The sequence below is a fragment of the Macrobrachium nipponense genome, chromosome 29 (assembly GCF_015104395.2).
Source record: "Macrobrachium nipponense isolate FS-2020 chromosome 29, ASM1510439v2, whole genome shotgun sequence".
Taxonomy (NCBI): Eukaryota; Metazoa; Arthropoda; class Malacostraca; order Decapoda; family Palaemonidae; genus Macrobrachium; species Macrobrachium nipponense.
The window spans coordinates 37,688,133-37,699,758 of NC_061092.1; positions in this window are offsets into that span (position 1 = coordinate 37,688,133).

Sequence of the window (11,626 nt, forward strand, 5' to 3'; positions counted from 1 at the left end):
AGAGGAAACTATGCCTTCTGACAGAAATTCACTAAAAAATTTCCTAGTTTCTCTCATCACATCATTCCTGCTTGACGAAAGATTAACTAGAGACACTGGTTTCTTACCGTCCTTCCTTTCTACTGCACAATTTCTCGCTAAATGCCCTTCCCCATTACATCGGAAACAAGTTAATTCTGAGCCACTAGATGCCATTTTACTCTTACAAACCTTAGACGTATGACCTGGGTTTCCGCATGTATAACAGGAATAGTCACTTTTACTCGCATTGCTATTTCTAGAACTGAAACCTTTACTGCTTTATACTCTACCAGATGAAAGATCATTTCGTTTCATACCAACACTCAAATTATGAGTTACTCTATATTCATCAGCTAACCTAGTTGCTCCTGCGAAAGATACTTCTCGCCTATCTTCTATATAAAGCTTAATCTAAGGTGATACGTTATCTTTGAAGTTTTCTAACAACACCAAGTTCTTCAAACTATCAAAATCCTCAACTTTTGCAGAAGTTAACCAATCAAAAGACAGCCTTTCTAACTTCTTACCGTATTCTACATACGTGATATTTTCATCCTTTCAAATTTCTAAATTTCTTACGGTACGCCTCCGGTACTATCCTATAAGCGCTAAGAACAGTTTCTTTTACAATATCATAATTATCACATTCCTCCTTAGACATGCAACTATACACAGTAAATGCCCTACCACTCAAAACTGACTGTAAATATAAAGTCCACATTTCTTTAGGAGAACCTACTCGTTCCATTAACTTCTTAAAACACATGAAATATTTCGTTACATCTTCCTAATCAAACTTTGGTACTAATTTCAGCACTGCACTCATACCTAACGTATCAACTTCGTTTTCTTTCTCGCCTGTCCGACTGTTACAAGTACTTTCCCTTAACCGAGCAATTACCAACTCATGCATTTGCTCTTTCTCTCTCTCTCTTCCTGCTGCATTACCAACATTTCTCTCTCTTGCTGCATTACCAACATTTCTCTCTCTTGCTGCATTTTCATTACTTCTCTCTTTTGCTGCATTTTCATTGCTTCTCTCTCTTGCTGCATTTTCATTGCTTCTCTCTCATACTTTTCTCTTTCTTTCTTTTCAACATACTCATGGAGATCATTCCCCTCTAGACCTAGAAGCTTACGCGACTCAATAAACTCTTTCACCATCTCACTCATTCTGGTTCTTTCTATATACTCCGTTTCAAACTGTTAGTGCTATTCTAAGCAAGGTCGCCATAATGTTACCGACTAGAGAGGTCCGCTTCAGGTTCGATATGAAATAAAAAAAAAAAAAATTCAACACTAACAGTTGAAACTGGAGATACGAATATAGAAAGAAACACTAACACAACAAAGGTTTATTTACAAGCTTACTAACAAAGATAAATGCAGTATGGTGACTCCTATTTACATAAAAAAGGTAAAATCTTACACAGCATGAACTAGGGGAACAGTGAGGTAATGAAAGTACTTGTCGACCAGTTTTTCAACTCGAAACGATGGCTTCACAAAAGGAGAACTCTAATGGTAGACGCCTTCTTGCCTCCGTATTGCAGAAAATAATGTCTACTCTTGATACTTGAAGGGCAGGAACTCCCCAAAACCTCTAGCAGAACGTTTCTTCTCTGAAGCCTTGCTCAACGTCGAAATATCTCTCGTCCACTCCTGAAGACGACTTGACTAGAATCCGATCAAACTCACGAGCGCCTTTTTCTCTCTGATCTTTTCGTCCTTCTCTTATCTCTCTCTGATGATCTCTGCTGCTGAACTTTCACTGATAATCTGATCTGTGGCTCTTACTGATGATCTCTTACTCTGTGACTAACTGATGATCTCTCTTCTACTTCGTCCGTCGTATTTATATGGCATTCTGGGGGCGGAGCGTCACAGACTCCCGAGGTTACCGGAACAATTTAGAAGTTTGTCGACGAAGTATTGCATCAGAAGTCGCGGCGTTTCTCACGACACTTCGGTGCCTGTTGTGCTCCACAACACTCCTGCCGATTCTAGAACCGTCATGAGAACCGGCACCTCCAACAACATGCGCGAATGCCTAAGTGTTGCAGAACTTCTCGAAGATGCGTTTTCCTTTCCTTTATCTTTCTTTGCTATAAAGCAATTACCATTACACCCATTCATATTAGAACTAAGATCTGTAAAATTGCATTTATTTTTTAAAGCAAACTATTGTTGAGGGTCGTCTGAATTTTACATAGCCAGTTTCCTTCCATCAGATATTTTGAAAACCTGTGAATGAAAGAAGCACCCGTTGGGAGACTGATATTAGTACTTGCTAGAGGAGACGAGGCAAGTTTGTGCAGCACAGTTGCACGAAAATCGAGTGATTGATTGATTGGGTTGTTTCTGTCGCTTCTAGTTGCAACAAAAAGTGTTATCGGTGCAGGCAAATATATTTTTGCTCTAAATTATTTAAAATTAAATAGTATCGTGATAATAAAAGGTTTCTGAAGCCATACATCTTTGTTATACTTCGTGCCTTACATCCGTAAATTTGATTTATACCGTTCGAGTTCGAAGAAAATCTACAACCTAGACAAATGTGTATATATGCATATGTATGTTTTTGTGTATATACTTTTATATATATATATATATATATATATATATATATATATATATTATAATATATATATATATATAATAATATCTATATATATAAAATATATATATATATATATATATGTCCTGTGTGTGTGTTGTGTGTGTGTGTGTAAGAAATTATTCACACCTCCTTAAGAATGTTTGACCGGCTAATGCCATATAGTTAACAAAACCAAAGGTGTAAATGTAAGCAAAACGATGAGTAAGGTAGTTTAAGAAAGAAAAGTTGGAAGGTAATGAAAACGTAGCTGTATTTAGATCACGTTCACTAAGTAAATAAATAAGAATGTTTTACCCAGGAAGAATAATGAGCAAATCATCCTTAGTGTAAAGGATGTAAATGAAGAGATGCTGCCAGATAGGACTGCATTAGTATGTTGATGGATAAAAGATTTTGAAGTGGCACTGAATACAAAGGGTAGAATGTAACACATATGCATGAGGCTGTGTGGTTTGATAAATTAATTTGATAATACTTTTGAAAACGGCTTGTAATACAAGGAGATCAGTTACAAGATTGAAGAATGGCAATGCACCAAGGGTTCATAATATTATAGGCGAGATTAAGGTACAGCTTTGAAAAGGTAATCAAAAGGATAATCAGTTTTTACGAAGCTTATCAGATGAGGGAGAGGTGATCAAATGTGGAGTGTGGAGTGACGTGATTGTTGATGCAGTCTGGGGAAGGATTTGGAAAAGTTTGTAACATGGAAAGGAAGAAATAACTTTATTAAGGTAAATGGAACAAGATTATGGATTGTGGTTCAGTGGAACTGATTTATTCCCAAAGCTGTTTGTGGGTTAGTGTACCAAGGGACATGGGGAGGGGTAGGGTGAATCACAAAACAAGTCGGGCAGGGAAGAGGGAGTAGGACCTCTGCTGACAATATGCTATGCATTATGTGGTTTTAAGAATATTTTCCAATATGGAAATGAAGGGTGTTTGGTGAATGAAGATGAAAAGAAATTTTTTGTAAGTGATACAGGATTTGCTTGTTTAATGAATATGAAATAAGAAATCTTAAGGGTAAGAAATGTAGAAGTTAGTAAACAGGTGTTTTGATGGAATGGTGTTTTGTGGTGGTTTGGTCATGTGAAAAGTCTGTGCTATTCGGAGGTTTTGGGAACAAGCAGGAAATGGAGATCGAGAAAGAAATGGCTAGGTGGTGCAGATATATCAACCAAGTAGAATTGCAGCATACTGGAAGCACTGGGGTGCAAGGCGCATAAGAGGTGCTTGGCGTAGTTTAGTTTGGGAGGTATGTGCGCTGCTGACTTGTCGTTTTTCAAGATGTTAATTTTTGGAATGCTAGATACAGAATGCTTAAACCAATGCAGGAACGGATGGAGCAGTTACTATGATTACTTTTTGGAGGGGTTAATGTAATTGAATGGCCCTGAGATATACATTTATTTTATATTGCTTCGAACTCAAAGGACAAATGGCCGAATAAAGAGAGCCCAAGAGAACTGTTGTTGAAATAACGGAAAGAAAGTGAAACTTCGCTTTTGGTAGAGTGAGGTCATGTATCGTAAGTGGAACATGGTCTGTGCCGCTTACCTCTTTGGAAATTAATGTTGGCAAATAGTTAGAATATCTCGCTTGGCAGTCTTTCAAAATCAGATGTTCTTCATACCCCAAATGAAAAGTCGATTGAAGTGGATGGGCTTGAAAAAAAATCGAAAAAAAATCTATTGTAAAAGAGCAGAAAACAAGCTCTGTGGCCGAAGCTCCTGAGAATTAAGCCGTCAGTGTATGTCTCTCGTGTATCTAAATCAAGCTGCTGCATTCAACCTATTCTCAGATCCTGGAATTTATTGTTGATTGGGTGACCTTAATGGACTCTGGTCCCGGGACACTTTAAAGTGATTCAGGTTATTAGCTCAGTTATGGAAAAAATATTTTATTTGGCCATTTTTTTTATTAACCGTGGAGGAAGTATTCTGAAGGGCTTGCTGCAAAAGTTATTTATTAATTGGAGTATCATGAAATAGCCCGAGTTTCAATTATAGCTGTTAGAATTCCCAAGGTTAATGTTATTTTGCAACTCGTGGAAAACTCTGCTGTGCGTGTTGCAAGGGAGGGGGTCGGGGTGCTGGGGGGGGTTGGGGTTAGTGAATGTAATTCGGTGACCAAATAGTTTATCACAACTTCTGTTGATTTGTTAAGCCGCGACAGAGTAAAAAAAAAGTAGGAAAAATTACCCAACTTTGTTTGACACAGCTTAAACAATGGTCATTTTTATCCCAAGTTTATAGTATGTTTAGAGGAAAAATATCTGGATTAACTGAATACGACTTTCTCTCTCGGTTTCATTTCGAGAATTTTGGAGAACTGCTGCAATTGTGATCAAAGGACTTTCATTTGCATGATGCGTCATTATTCAGTATGAAGAAGGTTTATTTGTGTGGGATTCTGGGATTCTTTTATTATATGTTATCGGAGCATAGGAGAGCAGCAAGGGTGTATGATGAATGAGAATATTGTAATTGTTATTTTTATATACTGAGCGGTTTTATAGCAACACGCCAATTCTCTCAGGGTCAGAATAATCAGGCTAATTTAATTTGCCCTTTTTTATTTGCCTCTTTTTAAATTGGTGAGTATGTTAACATTTGTTAGCCCCGTCATTAATTACTTGTACGAACAGTAACTGACCTCTTGATCAACCTTCAATTGTATGACAACAGTGTAAATTCAAATTGTCAAAAGGGGATTACTTAACTCTCTCTCTCTCTCTCTCTCTCTCTCTCTCTCTCTCTCTCTCTCTCTCTCTCTCTCTCTCTCTCTCATATTTTGTCTTTTCGAAATAACATTACTGATACATCATTACTCTTAGTGTATAATTTTCAGACTTAGCATCATGTAATGATTCCTCACTGAGTTCGATACCAATTCCGACCCCCGTATTTCATTTGTGCATTATTTTTGCTCGTATGGGGACGTGTTCTTTTCGGACAGTATTAGAAATACGTCCCTAATTTTTATTTTAGTTTTGCTTGTATATTTAGCGTTTGTGCCTCTCTCCTTTAAGGATATTCCCATGCTACGTTTTACATTTCGTTCCCCGTTTTACATTAAGCGCACCTGTACACAAAAGTACACACTATTATTGTGCATCCAAATGGCATGCATATCCCTTTATGAATATCTATATATATGTATATGGTATGCAAATTCGTGTGAGTGGATAATAGGCAGACAAATAGACAGGCCGAATAGTCGGCGAGGGTTCTCAACTTCATCTCAACTTTGAAGTGAACTTTTTTAAATTGGTAGAAACTCACGATACCAGACGTTTTGCAGTTGGGAAACTGTAACTTGCATATTGTGTCGGGTGATCAGGCATTTTACTGCCCTCATTACAAAACCTTTGCTTTAGGAAATGCAGCACTAAGGCAATAAAATGTCATTTCAGTCCGTCTCTCTATAGAAGGATCCATTTTTCACGTGCTGTCCCCTGTCCTGTTGTGTTACGTAATTTTATTAGGTCAGTAGTAATTTTTCAAGACCCTGCTCCTTCTAGAGACTGACATAAATTGAACGGTTGATCATGAGATTACTAAAGGATCAAACGATACAAGGAGTTTCACCAAATGATACATTTGAAACCTATGTTGTTAAGCTTACTGCTAATAATAAATCAAGATCATTAGCTATTAATGGAATGATGATTTGAATCGTTAGATGTGCAAAAAAATCGGTTTTCAAAATTATGTAATTGCTAATGCGTTTTGAGCAACACGATGTCATCTGAATAGTTTGGTAAGGCTATATTATTATCATAGACATTTAGTACTAAAGTACTATTAACAGTATCACTATTCAACGAACGTTTTGGTGATCGATAAGAGAAAAATTCTCCGATTGTCGAATTGACGTGACCTGATGAGGAAAAGACCTAAAACTATTATTTTTGTTATGTGATTAATTTTATCAACTGAAATGTTCCAAACTCAAAAATAGAATATCATAGAATAAGGACATGTCGACATACTAGTAAAAAGAATGACTCATTGTGTGTGTGCGTGTGTGTGTGGGCACGCGCACGCGCGTGTGCGTGCGGCGCGCATGTGTCTGTGTAGATTAAGTCAGTAACAGTTAACTCACAGTGTAAATTTTAAGATGAATCATCAAGACGACTTTTGGGGTCGATTTGAAAGAATATAAGAATTGTTATTTTCATTGTTTCCCTCCTCTCTTCAAGATATATGAGTCTCCCAAACAAGACCTGCTTGGAAAATTACAGCGTGCACCAACGAATAAAAAAACATTTTAAAAATACATCAAAGCGAGTTAATCAAAGAAAACTATGAAAACGTATTCGTATCGTCTGTTGCCTCTTTTCTGAAGGCACCTCATACCGTGAAAGGTAAAAGGCGCAGTTGAAGGTAAAAGTAAACAGTGTAAAAGTTCATGGTCATCTTTGCCGTCGAGAGAGATGCTCCTTATCTGTCTTATAAGTCGGACATTGGTATTCTAAGAGGCTGGTCAAGGGAAACCGCATGAGGATTGAGCCAATACGAAACCCGATAAGCAATTGGAAAAGATATCTCCAGGGAGACTTTTAACGGATTACTTTTCCCTCTCGCTCCTTTTCTCTCTCTGTCTCCCAGTTAGTTTTTCCTTCGCGTTTCTTGCGTGTAGTGTCAAGTCTTTGTTTTTTGAAGGCCCACTCTCATTTCCTTTCCTTCTTTTAATACGTTTATTCCGTCTCCTCTCTTACAGACTTCGTCTTTCTTCAAGTTTTTCATTCCTAATTTGGCTTACGATTGGGTGTGTGGGCTATTTGATACCTCGGTTGGATGTTGTCTCTGCTGTCTATTTAGTGGCGTCTCATCAAACTTTTATTCTTTACCAGGATACTTTTCTATAGTTATTGTATTATTTACATGTTAGGAAATCTCATTTGGGGTAGGATTCCGAGACATAAATTACAGCAGACGTGTTTCCGTATTACACTTTTCTCCACCAGTTCCGACGTTTTACCCGCAAGAATGATTGCAGATTGACAGGTAGAGTGGGCTCAATACGTCGGTTGAGGAAGGGGGGAGGGGTGGGGGGTAATTATTTATAATTTTATATCTCCTGTCCGATCCATAAGATTAGAAGAGGAAATCTATAACTGCTGGAACAACCGAAAGACGGAAAGTCCTGATGCTGACCCACTTCTCTACTGATTAAATCCGGATCCTCACTCATTGCTCTAGTCTATAAATCCAGATCATGATCCATTTCTCTACTTAGTGAATCCATATCGTGACCCATTTCTCTACTTTTTAAATCCGGATCATGAACCATTTCTCTACTCAATAAATGCGGATCATGACTCATTTCTCCACTCTATAAATCTGGATCATCATGACTCATTTCTCTACTCTATAAATCCGGATCCTGATCCATTTCTATACTCAATGAATCCGGATCCTGATCCATTTCTCCACTCAGTGAATCCGGATCCTGACTCATTTCTGTACTCAATGAATAGTCTGCCATCAACAAATAAATTAAGGTATCCATATTTTTTTCTATAAAACCAACATACAAAATATCAAACAATAGCAAGCTTTATTAGCTAAAAAAGTAACACTAGTTGAAGAATCACCACTATTACGTCTAGGATATGCATCTCAAATTAGGATTTTTCTGTTATTGTTCCCTGCCTTGACTGGGATGGATGTGTGTGTGTGTGTGTGTGTGTTGTGTGTGTGTGTGTGTGTTGATAAGTTTTGAAATTCTCTCACAGAATTTCGTTTCCTAATTATTATAGTTCATTCTTCAACAGTAAGGACTGTTACTCTAGAGATACACACTAAAATTTTTTCCCATACATTTCTTTTAGTTTGGTTCTATAAAATATAAGCTAGAATTAGTCAATAGAGGTGTGTGCCATCGATCTCTGCTGTAAAAGATAGTATATAATGTGTAATTGGCAGATGGTCAAAGTTATTGCGATTGCTGTTGAAATCTCCTCATTGGGAGAGAGGATGGAAGTGTAATCATGATTTATTTGGAATTCCAGCTACCCTTGTTTACCGTATCGTAATTCTTCCTTTTCATGTTTTTTTTTCCCTACAGCCGGAGATCATTGGCGCTACCGGAGATATAAATAATTGTCACTTGCATATTTTGCATTTTTTCTTCGGGTGTGTTAGTGCTTGTATTAAGGACCCCCAACCCTCTCTCCATTGGAAATTGGAAATTCGGCGTTCTACGAAACATGTGCCCCTGAACGCGCGACCCATGTCGGTTAGCATGTGAACAAGCCACTGGGAAGCCAAACGATGTGAGAATTCATTTCAAAGTCTTAAAATAAAACGAATACAATTTTTTAAGCGATTATTTAAAATCAATTCTGCATTTCTGAAAAAAAAGTTATTACAAAGAATCCAGAAACGAAACAATAACAAAAGAATATTTTATATTCACTTTTCCCAAAAGTTAAAAAATGGACTTTTTCATCAATGATTATGATATACTGTGACAACGTCACCGATAAAACAAAGGTCCATAATGGAACCAAAAATAACTTATTTCCATTGTCATTTTTTGCTTGATCATCAACATTGGAAGAATACCTATATATTTGGCTTTTTACCTAATGAACTGGTTTGCATTACAAGTATTATTATGACAGGGTGTTAGAAGAGGGTTTAAAATTGATGAAAGGTTATTGGGGTGTACTTTAAATATTTCATGTCAGGACTTTTATATTGAAATGAAAATATTAGTCACTCTCTCTCTCTCTCTCTCTCTCTCTCTCTCTCTCTCTCTCTCTCTCTCTCTCTCTCTCTCTCTAGCGCGCGCTAATAAGTTGCATACATTTGTTCTCTGTATTTGTCATTCACTTATTTCACTGTGCATCGAAAACCACGACAAGCCTACGCATAGAAGTGAATTTATGAATATGAATGGAAATTTTCAGTTTTTCACTTAAATTCTGGGGAACACGGAGGTCAGGTATAGTAACAACCAGCCGCTTCGTTGAATATTTAATTTTAACCCATTCGGCCACACACAAATTCGACGTCATTTATTCTGTACCTAGGATATATTGTACTTGAGGAAACTTGTACATTAAGTATCTCAGCGGATGTGTTTTATTTTGCAATGCTGGGCTATGTCCAAAACACAAATATGCTAAACACGACTCGTTATGATTATTTATTAAGAAGAATTTGTAACTTACACACTCGAGCAGTTCAAAGTTTCTCACAGGATATTGTGGTGAATATTTCATTCTCCCAGACTCATGTTATTATTAAATCCTTAGGGAAATAAAGTATTTAGGCTGGCGGTAGCGATGGCTTTCTTGCCTACTTCTTCAGTTGCCCAAAATACAGAGTATTTTTTGTACATGTATTGCTCACTGGAAAGTTTGTAAACACTTGAGAAAAAGGACTTTTGCATTTATCATTACTACTAGCAAAAGGTAAGTGTGTGTATATAGTATATATATATATATATATATATATATATATATATATATATATATATATATATATATATATATATATATAATATATATATATATATATATATATATATATATATATATATATATATATATATATATATATATATATATATAAGCGAATAACACAGGAAAATGATAGAATTCTAGCCGAGCGCTCTCGTCCTTTAATAAGACATTGCCGAGGCACAAATGAGATAAAGTTGAAAAGAAAGTTACAACGTAAAAAAAAAGATGAAGAATACTAGATGGTTAATTACCAAAAGGGTAAAAATCAATAAGAGAATCCAGGATAATCGGAGATCACACGGTCACAAACTAAAACAGACTTAACCATAAGAGAAACGAAAGCTTAGCCATACAAAGTTCAAAAACATTTCTACAACTGAATATATTAATTTTGTTGCTTATATTTCTCTGCAACTTGTTTAATTATGAAGGCATCGAGTTTAAGCAAACTAAGACTTAAATTTAGAAGACGTCCGTTATTTGATTTAATGAAACAAGATTCATGATATTCTTTTTAACCGTGTCGTTACACAACAATAAGTATCTTTCCTGACTCTAGTTAACAGGTTGAGCTAAATCCCTCATATGTACAAATAATGCATTGAATGGTTGACCAGTTCTCACTGAATATTGGTGCTCTTTGATTCGTTGTGAAAGTGATTTTCCAGTTTGTCCATAATATATTTTATCACACTTTTTATAAGGAATTTCATATATGTAGCCAGAAACATCTTTAGGAGAATTTTTCATTCTAAACTCTTAACATTAATATTACTGAAAACAACTTTTATGTTGAAATGCTGTAAAATTCTAGCAATTTTTAAAAACCTTTCATAATACGGTAATTTGTGAATGTTATGTTTAATAAATTCAAGTATGTCATTAGTTAAATAAAGTGTTTTTCTAGCTCTTTTCCATTCTACATGTACAAAAGCAATATCATAAATAGTGTTGATATCAACGTCAATAAAGTGCGGGTTACAGACGCGCAGAGCCCTTAAGAACATCCCAGAAAAAACAGAGAATAATGATGAAAAAAGAGGCAATGTTAGTTGAGTGTCGAAAGACTAAAAAGGTGAAATTTCTATTATTTCTATAGACTGTTACATCAAGAAAGTTCAAACAACAATTTCTTTCTTCCTCTACAGTAAATTTCTTAGAAGGGACTAAATTATTGAGCATAATCAGAAATTCCTGGAGATTTTCGTGAACTGGCCAAATGCACAAAATATTATCCACATACTTAAACCATATAACTTTTTGGCACAAAATTCTTGATCTTTTTGTTTACCTTGTAACTTTCTTTTCAACTGTATCTCATTTATGCCACGACAATGTCTCATTAACTAAAGGACGAAGGCGCTCGGCTAGAATTTCTGCCTATTATTTTCCTGTGGTATTCGCTTACATCATAAAGTCACGTGCTTCTGCTGTGATTTCTTAAGCATATATAAATATGTGTGTGTGTACATGTATAATACGTATATGTATATATAGGGATC